The sequence below is a fragment of the Marmota flaviventris genome, chromosome 13 (genome assembly GCF_047511675.1).
Source record: "Marmota flaviventris isolate mMarFla1 chromosome 13, mMarFla1.hap1, whole genome shotgun sequence".
Classification (NCBI taxonomy): domain Eukaryota; kingdom Metazoa; phylum Chordata; class Mammalia; order Rodentia; family Sciuridae; genus Marmota; species Marmota flaviventris.
Window position 1 is genome coordinate 76,168,286 of NC_092510.1, and position 10,515 is coordinate 76,178,800.

A 10,515-nucleotide genomic window follows, 5' to 3' on the forward strand; every position below is an offset into this window, starting at 1 on the left:
AAGATTTTTTTTAACACAATACAACATTGTAGAGAAGGTTACAACAGTCTGGGAATGAAAAAACAGTTCAGTTTAATTAACAGAATGAATTCTGAAGATACATAGGAAAGTAAACTCAGTATGGATAAAGTAAGACATATCCTTCAAACCAATCCTTGATAGATTTAGAGGAACTCTGTATGATTGGGATCTGTGTCAATTTATTTGATATGTACTTTTACATATTCAACTTTGAAACTGTTATATCTACAAAGTGCGTAAATAATATGTATTATTTACAAGATTATATATATGTAATATATATAATATATACGTATGTGTGTACATATATTATTTACAAGATTAGGTTCAATTTATTATTGAGGTTATAAAATTTGGTGATAATCAGAACCTCCCCCTAGGCAGGGTTTGGGTTGTTCTCCTGCTTCTCCTTCTGCCTTGAACACATCTGCCTACAAGGTCTATATATAGGCCTTGTCTTATACCAAGATTGGTCATCTCTGCCTTTTAGTTAAGATGCTTAGTCCATTTGCATTTAATATGGTTATTATATGTTTAGATTTCAGCCTACTTCCTAGGCATTCAACTTCTATTGGTCACTGTTTTTGTTCCTTTTCTCCTTTCTTCATTTTTAAGTAAATTGAATGTTCTTCATTTTAATTTAATTTTATCTCCTCTTGACTTTGTAGTTAGGTCACTTTGCATGATTTTTAGTGCTTGGTTTACAGATTTTATTAAAAAAAACTTTAAGTGATCACCAACTGCCTTAATAAATGGTGAATTTCTTCAAAATCAATGCAAGAACCTTATAAAACACGATTTTCAATACCATTCTCCTGCTCTTTGAAATATTTTCATCTTATATTTTTACTTCTATATTATATTCTTAACATCCTTAAGTCAAATAATTAACAGTATTTTTAAATACTAGATTAAAAATATATATTTGCAGATGCACAGCAATTTTTTGCAAAGTTCTCTGTTTTTCATGTTATGTTTACCCTTCTCTGTGTTCTTCATTCCTATTTAAAAATTCTGCTGTGCCATTTCTTTGTAGCTGAAAAGCTTTCTTAGTATATGTTGTGGTATATGTCTTTTGGATACAAAAATCAGTTTTTCTTTGTCTAAAAGCATCTTTACAACACCTTCATTTTTAAAAAGTCTATTTAATATGGAATTCTGGATAAATAGGATTTTTATCCTTTTATAGATGTTCTATTATCCTCTGGATTACATTGTTCTGATTATATCAGCAAAATTCATACTGTTGATCCAGTATTCCTACTGTATCTATCCATTCTATTTTTAAAACTGCATTTTTATCTTCATTTGTAGCAATTTTTTCTGTGTTGTCCCCAAGTTGTAGTTGTATTTGTATTTATGGTACTGGGAGTTTTCTAAGCATCTTGGATCTGTGGCTGATGCATCTTACTCATTTTGAAAAATTCTTAGCCACTATATATGCAAATATTTTCTTTTGTGTCATTCTTTCTCTTTTTTCTTTCTCTAATTATGTGCACACTGGATTGTTTGATATTGTCCCTACACATCTAGATGCACTCTTTATTCATTCACTCATTTCCTCTCTGTGTTTTAGTTGGGTCATTTAACTTGACCTTCTCTTCAGGTTCACTGATTATTTCTCCTGCTGTGTTCAGCCTATCAGTAAGACTATCAAAAATTCATCATTCATGATATTATATTTCTTATATGTAGCATTTGACTCTTTTACCATTTCCATTTCTTTTCTGTTTTCATGCATATTGTCCACTGTTTTTACCATATCCTTCAACATTGTTATCATAACCTAAAATACTTACCTGATAACTGCAATATTTGGTCCACTCTCAGTCTATCCTTTGACTTATATCTTGACAAAAGCATCTTCAGATTTCTCATAATTTTAAAGCTGAGTATTAAAATTGTATGTTATATAGCATTGGAAATTAAAAGTCATATTTATGCCCATAGAAAAACAACACTTTTTCTACTAGGCTATAAAAGTATGTGTGTGTTTGGGGGAGGACAATGATTAGTTCTAATTACTATAGAACTAAGATTTTGGGGTAGCTTCTCTTAGATTCAATTTATTAAAGAGTTCATATAATTTGATGATATTCAGAACTTCCCCGTGGGCAGGGTTTGGGTTTGTCTCCTGCTTTTCTTCTGCCCTAAACAGATCTGCTTGATCCTCAGGGAGAGTTCTCTTTTCTTGACTCCCAACTCCCAGCAATACAGCATCTGCTTCCTGCTCATTGTAGGACAGAGACAGCCTGGAGTATTTCTCCAAACTCTCTCATCTTGCTCTAAGAGTTCATCAGGCTATGGTTAAAAAAAAAAAAAAAAAAAAACTACCTGAACACATAAGGACTACAACACAGATTTATTATTTTATAGTTCTGAGGACATAAATCTGAAGTAGATATCACTGGGATAAAATTAAGGTGTCACCAGGTTACATTGCTTCTTGAAGGAAAAGGAAGCCTCTCCAGAGTTTTAGGAGGCTTGTAGGGGCCACCTACATTCCTAGACTCATCTTCAAACCCAGTAACTACATTTATCCAAGTCTTTTCCTCAGATTTTGACACTCCCACCTCTCTATTTCACTTATAGTAACCCATATGATGACTGTGGACATACCTGGATAAGCCAAGATAATCTCCTGATCTCAACATATTGAACTTAGTCACATTTGCAAAAATTCCTTCTTCTCCCTATGTTAATATATTCACAAGTTCTGAAGGTCAAGACTTAGACATCTGTGGTAAATGATGATTCTGCCAACCACAGGCTGTTGTATATGTACTTTGGAAGCTCTTTCTCAGCTCTCTGGCTCTTCCTAGTCATGGAGATCTTGCTTCATTATTCTCATGGTGAGACTGAAAGTGCCTATTGGGTTCCTTGCTTCTCCTGCCCGTCTTTAGATTTCATTGAGTCCCATGTACCTGTGCCCCAAGGGCTTCCTCTCTTGTCTGTCTCCAGTGGCAAAGGCTAGTGCTTGATATTCAATGTAGGATTTAGAATGCCTGTAAGGCTTCTCTTTCTCTCCACTGGGCAGGCCTCAGCTCCACAAGAATGTCATCCTGAGCCTCCCTGAGGAATCTCTCTCTGCCAATCACTTCATATCCAGCCACATCACTCTCTCTAAGCCCAGAGTGCTTGTGGAGTTCTGTTAGTTCTGCTCCAACTTCAACACTCTGGCACAATTGTGCCAAAGAAAGTCTCTCAATTCTCCTGCCTCAATTTACCACATGTGCACTTGACACAGGCCCATTGGAAAGAGTGTGGTTGTGGGCAGAATCTTCTGGCTCTTAGGTGGGGCTTAGACATCCCAGCATGCACGCAGTCTCTCAGAAAGCTCTTGTCTTCTTCTCTCAAAAAAGGCAGTGCACTTCTCCTGCCCCTCTAATCTTACAGGTTTTCTGAGTTAATCTCATCAATAGGCTAGGGGCAGTATTCTGCATTCACACATACATTCTGAGTGAAAAGAAGTGTTCTGGCTCAAATGTCATCAAATGGGGCTTGTCCTGGATTAACTCTGAGGTTAAACTCATTTGAATCTCAGATTAAATGACTACCCAAGGTGTGATCCAATATTTTATTCTTCTTAATGGCTATTCAATTAGGAGATGAAAGGGGAAGGAAAAGTGGAGGAAAGATTAGATTTACATAATATTGATTTTCTGATGCCCTGAATAACACTTTATAATCAAAAGAAAGTTTTTCTGGACTTTAAAGCCCTTGTCTTTAGTATTTTTGCTTGAAAATTACTGAAGGTCTGACAGTATTTTAAGTTATTATAATAGTCAAAATTGTTTAGAAAATTTCCCAAAATCTAAGAAGGAAGAATCCTGAAAGCCAATGAACAACCATTGTCTATTAGCGCAAACTTTTTTCTTAAAATCAAAGCTTTTTCAGGTAGGAGATACGAAGGCTTTGATTAAGACAATAGTACTGGGCTGGGGGTGTGGCTCAGTGGTACAGCGCTTGCCTCTCATGTGTGGAGCACTAGGTTCAATCCTCAGCACCACAAAAATAAAATAAAGGTATTGTGTCCATATACAACTAAAAAAAAGTTTTTTAATGATAACGGGACTGTTAGGAAATGTATATTTTGTTCTAACTACAGAGAAAAAACTCCTAGAGGTAAGACTTCCATTGTAGATCAAGCAATGAAACCACTCTGAGACTGCTGATAGAAACCACATGCCTTCTGAAACGGGATAAACTTAGCAACTTCATTCACAGAAAATTATGGCTGGACCATGCCACAGATATGCTAGAATACAGTACTCTGAGGTAGAACAGTGAAAAAGACTGGCCAGGGGCCTGTCAGATCTTAGAAGCTATTTGAAAGATTAAAACAGCAAATGGTTTTAGATGTGGGACTGGCTGCTGAGAAGCAACCAAATAAGTATTCAATAACACAAGGACAGCTGGAGCACATGCAAATTGTGATCAACAGAAAAAGAAAACTCTGTCCATGTGTTAAAAGAATGAGAGGCTTTTGCAAACAACTGTATTCACAAATGCCATTTTAAAAATACCATTTTGTAGAGAGAGAAGAACCAGGTTTGACCAGAGCAAATAATAATAGGACTATTCATACTACTGCCCTGTTAGAAATTTTCATTTGACATAAGAGAGCAGCAGTAACATTCCTAATCTTCCCTTCTCTGATTCTCCCTGTTAATTGGAAAGGAAAAATATAGGTAGAAATGGCTGCTTTTATAGAACAGTCCAGGATAAAAGAACATACAAGAGTCATTCTGACTCAGAGCTGGAGTGTGGGAGTTGACACTCAGACGACTTAATTCAAATTCATTATGCTTAAAGCTTCAGAGGAGTGATGATAGGGAGGAGACTCCCTCTTAGGAAAGCTCCCAGAGAAGACATGTAGCCATGACAGGAATTAATTTCTCTAATATGCTACTAAGGTGGCAGATGGTCACAAGCAAGATAGCTGTAACAAATTACCTCCTGGGACATAGCAAATTACAGCATGCGTAAAACTGACCCAGGAGAAGTTCTAGCAATTGTGGTTCTCTTGCTGTTGAGGATTGTGTGATGGGAGTATGTTCCATGCTATAGCTGAGGACCCCACTCAGCAGAGATGTCAGACTGCACCTGATTGAAAAACAAAATAAGTGTCATGGGACTAAACCCCAAATCTTGGTGAAGCTGTGCTTGTGAGAAGGATGGGTATTAGTTGGCAGACTTCCCCATAATGTGAATTGAACTGTCGTGATGGGCTAATTAAGGCTTGCCTGAGAAAGATAAAAAAAATAAAATGTAATCAAAGATAAACCTTCCTGAACACATTGTCCACTCATATCTCTGGAGGCAGAAACTCAGAGTTGGAGGATTAGTGTAGCACTCTAACAAAGGACACATGAGCCCAGCATATAAGATTGAGAAAACTGATACCATCTGAGATTCAAAATATGGGAAAGATATGATAGAAGTGATGATACAACTTTAATTTATATGAATCACCTGATGATCTTATTAATGCAGACACAGATTTTATATTTCCTATATAAAATAGGAAATTTTATTTTCAGGGATGCAGACCACATAATCAGAAATATGGTGATAGAGACTCAGGTAGGGGCAGTCATCACACACTCCTACCTAAATCTATCACATTCCTAATTTCAGCTTTGTTTTGCCTCCAAAGCCATGATTCACTCATGAGTGAATTCCCAAGTATTTCTCTCCTGGAGCCACTGCCCTTACAACACAAACAGAAGGCCTCTTCATTTTACTAAGGCATCTCTAGCACCCTAATACTAGAACAAGGATGGAAATGGACCCATAAACATTAAAGATGTGACTCTAATCTCTCTGTTATTAACCATGGGGTTGGAGCAAAAGTATTACAAGTTGGGTGCTGAGTTAAGTCTTATTTTTGCACACAAATGAGATTGATGAACATAATGCACTTAAAATATTTATCCTTCTATTAAATTCAGTAAACCCTCTCTTCCTGAATAAGTTTAATATGAAAACTTGATAGGGATTTCTTAACATGTTGTTTCTAATGTCATGTACTATGTGAATATAAATTAACCCACCAAGGTATCAACATGCACCTGAATGCAAAGGGTGCTGCTCCAGATGCGACTTTCAGCAGGTGCATCAACTGGCTGCACTTTCCCCCCAGACAGTTCCTTGAAGAGATGTTATTAGGCAACATCTGTTTGTTTGTTTGTTTGTTTTTTCCTGATCAGAAACCTTTAATTGAAGTTCTCTCATTACTAACAGTCCAGTTATCTGATACTCACTTAGGTCAGGTTTGTTTGAAGCACTGAAAAAAGAGACATTTACCGGTTTAAGATTCAAAGCATTCCCTCTGAAAAATGGTGAGTTACAAGGCAAGTATCATAATTGTAATCTTCAGAGAAGAAGCCTTTCTTAGATATGGCTTTTTATTTTTTTATTTTTTGCAATCCAATAATCTTTTGTGCCCTGGTCCCCTCTGTGAAAATGATGGACAGGCAGACTTATATATTGTAATACAGACTGGAAAATGGCTTTTCCCATCCAATTTTTAAAGTTCTCTGTTATTTGGGGTAGAGCAGCATTCCCAAACTTTAAAGATTATTAGATCTATATAATTTTAAAAAGTAAAAATTAAAAACTGGCATAGTATTGCTAACTTTAATTTTGTCAATACAAAATTCTTTAAGAAAAAAAAACTCAACTACTACTGCAGTTACCATAATTTAATTTTAAAAACTGACTTGTTAACATAGAAAACAGTAAGATACCAAAAAAAGGCAGAATATTCTTTCAGAATTAAAGTGAATATTTGAACTTAACTTTATAAAAATTTCACTATATTTTTTCCCAATTTGCATTATGGATCCTTCACATAAGTTCAATCTCAAGCTAATTTTCTCTCCATTTTTCCCATTAGCTGCCTCCTTGTCCACCTGTACTGCCTTATAATTTAAGATCTGAGGATTTGTCCCAGGTTTGCCAAGAAGTCGATGATGAAATTAAACATAGGCATGTTTGATTTTTCACTCTACCATGCAATCTCCTGATAGCAACCTCAGAGCAAATGCTCATTTATTTTTTGCTGTTGTTATTTTCTATTCAGTTTAATACATAGCTGATTTTCTTATCTAAAAAGTACTGGAAATTTTTGCCTTACGATTATTCAAATGGGTCAGATAGATGCACATCATTTCTAACCTTTTTTGTTAAAAATTTTTATCTTAACTTCATCACTTCAGACTATGTTGTTTTAAGTCTGTATTAATCAGGGTACTCCAGAAGAAACAGACCAATAGGAATAAGGAGAGAGATAGAGATACAAATAGAGACAGAGACAGAGAGAGAGAGAGAGAGAGAGAGAGAGAGAGAGAGAGGAAAATGAACAGGAGGTTTATTACAGGTATTGGCTCATAAAATTCTGGAGACCAAGCCATCTCATGATAAGGAATTTGTAAAATTAAGATCCAGGAATGTTGATGGTGAAATTTAGTCTGACATCAAAGGTCTGAGAACAAGAAGCTCCAATACTTAAGAGAAGAAGATGAATGTTCCAGCTTGAGGAGAGTCAGAGATCAGAGAGAGTACATTCACCCTTTCTCTGCCATCTTGTTCTAGTCAGGCATTCAATGGACTGGATGATGAACACCTCTATTGGTGAGGTTGGATGATATCATTTATTCAGTCCACTGATTCAAATATTAATCTCTTATGGAAATACCCTCACAAACACTCCCAGACTCTCAGCTGTCTGGGCATCCCTTAATACAGTCAAGTTAACATAGATACCATTACAGAGTTCAAGAGTGGAAATTTAGATATTAAAATATCAACTACTTTCTTTAAAATTCATCTGAAACTTTCCTTTGTGTTCAGATAATTTACCTTTTCCATATTCATTTCTTCATTTCTACTTCTGTACACATTCCCTGCACTTTTGCTCTTCCACTCCTCTGAGGCTTTATACGAGAAAACTTATCTGCCCACAACATCAATTACCATGGTTTTAGGTAGTTAACACCTGCCCATATTTTAAGACTCAATTCATAGGATATCTCCTTCAAGAATCACATTTTAACCTGGCCAGGCAGATACTCTCCTGTATTCTCTTGTGATATCTCTATATAACATGGAAAGAAGGTATAGAAATTACATTTTCATGATAATTTGAGTCAAAAAATTTGATGGATACTCCAACTCCATCATTTCACTAACTTGATCACTTGGGCAAGTTGCTTAAAATATCTGAAACTCTACTTCCTTATTTGTAAAAGAGGGGCAATGATATCAACTGCATAACATTTATTGAAATAACATATAAAGAATATCACAGTACCTTATCCGAAGAAAATATTCAATGAATGCACATTTTAATGCTTTGTTAAGCTGTGAATTTTCAAAATTTTGATTGCATGAACTTACACATTCCACTAGAAATGTTTTTCTTTTTCTGTCTACCTTCCCCACTAGACAGTAAACTCTTTGAAGTAGAGCCTATGCTTTATTTATTTATTCTCTAGAGAACAACTTGGCAAATTGTGTTGTGTTGGTTGAATTAATGAATATCACTATACCCTAAAACATTGTGACTTACAAGAAATTAACTTATATTAAAAAGACACCTGAAACAGAGCCAGTAGTCATTGTGTGCATTTTTAGTTTTCTCTGTGGGTTGCCCCATGAAAAGTCAAGATTGATACTCAGAGAATGCTCTCTGGGGCACACTCCTTCCTCAAGTCAGAGGATCAAATTAATCTTGTGTTGCCTAGTGATATTGTGCCACAGTAGACTTCTTTAGGCTCTTATTAGAGACTTAATATAGTTCCTCACTTTGTTTTATGGGCACTAAAAGTGCTGCTCTATATTTTTATAGAGCACCATTTCTGATCATCTTGTTAAATATATTACTATAGTCATTAAGAAAATATCTTGCTTTAAATATTTGGTAACAAAAACTTTAAGCATAAACTACTATTTCTGAGTTGTTTTTCTATAGAGATTTGAGCCTAAAATAGGTTTTGATATCTCAAAATGGCCCACTAGTAAGCCAGTAAAATATTTAAAGGCCAAAGCACAGCTGCGATGTGAATAAAATATTATTAGACATGTCCTTGATCTTTAACTTTATTACAGGTTGGAGACTTTTAATTTTTAATAAAATTCATTGCAATGACAGATAAGATAGATTGTTCCCAATGGTGGTTCACATCAAAGAAATGATATAACATGCCTGACTACTAAACATAATGGTATGATTAATTCATTGAATTAATTACTTCTTTTGTTGCATATTCATGCATTTTATTGAGAAAAAAAAATTCCCTGAAGATTACTTCTCTTTGGAGAAACATAATGAATATAAAATGAACAAGATGTTTAATTTTTTTTTAAAAAAGAAAGACATTAGATGACAGCAATATGTGCCCACATAGATAATGCTGCCTAGCATGATTTACAAATCAAACAAAGGGTTAAATGTTGGTTTGATTTAAAGGGGGGATGGTAAAGATCATCAACACATTTTCATTGAACTTGATAGTATATAGTAATTAAATACTGCAGTATGTCACTTTTTCTTTTGATAAAATAATATTCTGGTTTATTAAGAATTGTAGCAGAGCTTTTCAGGTTATGCTTGTAGTTCATTAGCAGTTCCTGTGTGTCTTCCCCCATTTTCCTACTGAACCACTCACTAAAGCAATTGATGAAAACACCCATTTAGGATGTGAATGTATTGATTAATTATCTGCCAAAAACCAAAGAGAAGTGTTCACTATTCGAAGTAGGGATTTATCACTGAAGCACAACAAGAATTTTCAGGGGAAGCATAATAAGACATTTCCATTTATGCACACCTACAATAGCACTCTTCCTCAGATACATCCTTCTCAAAGGCACAGATTTATCCATTCCTGATTGAAAAAATGTTCTTGATTATTTTATTTTGCATTGTTTTATTTTACTTTAAGATTCTCTGACTACTTTGCAATTCTGATACTTATTGCAAAATACTATATGTGGATTTGAGGATCATAACACTCAATGCAACTTAATTAAAACAGATGAAGGCAAGTAATGGTAGCGTATTTCCTGGAATGTAAAGTATGCAATAGAAAAACTCTGAGGGAGGGGTAAAGTGTACCTCAGTATCTACATTTAATTTGTTCTCCCCAGTAGAAAGATAAAACTTTACTGTTTAATATGGTAGCCACTAGCCACATGTGAAAATAAAGGACTCAAAATTTGGCAACTTTGAATTGTGAAATATGTTCTGAATATAAAATATGCTAGCTTGTGATGAGTTCATATTAAAATAAAGGAAAATATCTCATCAATATATTTTACACTGACTACATATTTTATACATATTTGGTTGAAAAGTATTAATATTAATGGAAATATTTTTAATTTTAATATGATTACTGGAAAAAATTAATTACATATGTGGCTCATGCATGCATTTTATATTATATATGTTTGACAGCATTGATTTAAAAAATTCCTGCCATAGAA